A 2,962-nucleotide genomic window follows, 5' to 3' on the forward strand; every position below is an offset into this window, starting at 1 on the left:
TACGTGAAGTGTGTGAAAAAGATTTGCCTCTACGTTACTTTGAATCTCGCTAGTCAAATCGCCAGTCATACATGTGCATGGGTCTATGATAAACGCTCACTTTTCTTTCAAAACTCGTGCATTTTGAAAATACTGAGAAGATCTATAAACTATCGAAATAGTGCTTCTTTAGTTACTAGTATTGACCATCATTAAGAGAAAGAGCATACATCAAATAGTGAGAAACTGGCAGTCAGTGTGTTTTTCATAGTTTAATTCCTTTTCAAGTATGTGCATTAAGAAACCTTGAACAGTGCAATTGGCAATACAGTTATTTCACAATTATATATTGTGTCAATTGCACTGCATAGATCTGAAAATGTTAAGAGCATGATTGTATATTATGTCAAATTGTACAAATGTATATATGTATACTATAATATGAATATATACTTAAAATATATTATATTGTATCACATATTATATATATCATATGTTATTCCATTGCACATTATACTGAGTCATTATATTATATTGTATTATATATATGCTATGTTATTTATATTACAGTTCAACTATTGAGATGTGTAGGCTATGTATATATTGAGATGTGTATATTTGTACTGCTATAGAAATATATAGATTTTTTTTGTAGCCTAATGTTGATTTGTGAAATAACTGTGTATTGCCAATTGCACTGTTCAAGGTTTCTTAATGCACATACTTGAAAAGGAACTATTAAACTATGAAAAACACACTGACTGCCAGTTTCTCACTATTTGATGTATGCTCTTTCTCTTAATGATGGTCAATACGTATTAACTAAAGAAGCACTATTTCGATAGTTTATAGATCTTCTCAGTATTTTCAAAATGCACGAGAGTTTATTATAGACCCATGCACATGTATGACTGGCGATTAAACTAGCGAGATTCAAAGTAACGTAGAGGCAAACCTTTTTCACACACTTCACGTAGAGCATAAACCCTTGAATACTCCATGAAATTGGTTGCGAAATGTAAAAGGTTATCGTGATTTTTATCCAGATAAACCGCAGCTCCTGGCAACTTGCGCTAGTTTGACACGTCTGACAGACCTCTGACGGCAGAGAGCTCCTTTCCCAAAATGGCGGCAACGCGTTTCACCGAGAAGCAGTGGAGGCGGTGTCTACCTATACATGTCTATGCTCTTAACTGAAGTAGACTTGTCTCACACGAGACAACGGGAACAGAAAAAACACTGACAAACTGGACGAATCCATGCGAACTGCTCATTATCGTCCAAATTCAGAACGACACGCTAAGATAAAGAAGAGACTCCCAAGCGGGCACAATAAGTAGCGTGGCTCTTGCAACTGAAGAGAAGCTTGTAGGTTGCTATAACTTTAGCTGGCTAGTTAAATAAGTAAAATTCTACAGAGGTAGTGAAGTGAAACATCCACTTTTTTATGGCAGAACACTACATATTTCTATACAGATATCTATCTGAAGTTTATCTGCAGTTTCATTCATTTATGTTTACCTACTGTATCTGTTTACCTACTGCCTACTTGACAGGCATGGCTGTACTAAATGCAGTCAATAGGTAGACAACATCACCTAAATGCCTGGGCCAGGCCGGCGGAAAGAGTCACCAATTCTCCAGAAAAAAAGATCTTGAGATTTCTTACAGAAACTTACAGAAACCAACACGACTTACAAGTGTGGGGGGCAGACTGGTGAACTCATCAATGAGACAAGGAAAAAAGCCTCTATAAATAGGCCTACCCCAAAGAACGAAGAAAGATCACATGAAAATATGCGATAGGCGAGAACAATCATCACCAGGGAGAGACAAAATACTAAATAAAAGTGAGGACATCTAGTGGCAAACATCATTCAAAAATAAACGAAGTTCCCAAGACCTGATTGGCTGGGAGAGAGTTCATTTGGTTCATTTGGCAATAAAAATCGATCTCAACAAACAAATCGATCTCAAAGTCAATGAAAGACACATCCGCCCACGATGGTGAGTAGGGTACTCTGATGCGGTCGCTCAATCCTGTACATGAATTTGCCTTCGGACTCTGAAGAACTCTCCTTGTCTTTCTAGGTGAGTTATCACGCAGTTTTGTAAGCAGGTAAAGACATAATAGTCGTCTTTACAAGTTACTGTCCTGGATACATGACTGCGAAGTGTGTAAATAGATCATGATAATTCTGCTGCAGGCGGTAAACAATGCTTATCAGAATCTTACATCTTATTTTCATTTAGAAACTTACATCCACATCCTTGTAATTATGACAAACATACAGTGTTCTCCCTCAAACCTTTTCAAACCTGGGGTAAGCACATGCGTACAGTAAGTTATCAAGCAGAGTCATAGACTAAAGAACAGAGACGTGAGCGGAAAAGTAGGTCAACATCTGATCTACTCAGAATCAGAATCACGTTTATTGGCCAAGCAAGTTTGCACAAACAAGGAATTTGACTCCCGGTTAAATGGCTCTCATTGTACACAAAATAAACAACACAACACAATACAACACAACACAGCACAACGGTCTTAAATATCTAAGAAATATGTACAGGGAAGAATGGCTATATGCAGAAGCTGTGAACTGTAAACACAACAAGTAAAGATAGAAGAGTGGAAAGTACAAGAAGTGCGGAGATAAATATTAAATGGGAAGAGAATATCGTAAGAAGTACAGTATACCGTCTCTATAGTTATACAGTAGGGGTGGAATGTATTGCACATTTCTTATCATGGATTGTATTAAATAACGAAAATATGAATCAGTAAAAAAAACAAATCAAACTGTATCTTATTTGGCTGTTAAAAGGACAACTATGTATAATCATGTAAAACATGTATGCAATTTCGGTAGTTATGTAAATTTTGCAACTATACAATCCACAGCTTATGGTCAGTGCAGTGGACACAGACCATATGACTACATCCATTCTAATTTAATGCTTACTTCCTTAGAGAATATCCACC

Source organism: Sprattus sprattus, assembly GCF_963457725.1.
Source record: "Sprattus sprattus genome assembly, chromosome: 2".
Taxonomy (NCBI): Eukaryota; Metazoa; Chordata; class Actinopteri; order Clupeiformes; family Clupeidae; genus Sprattus; species Sprattus sprattus.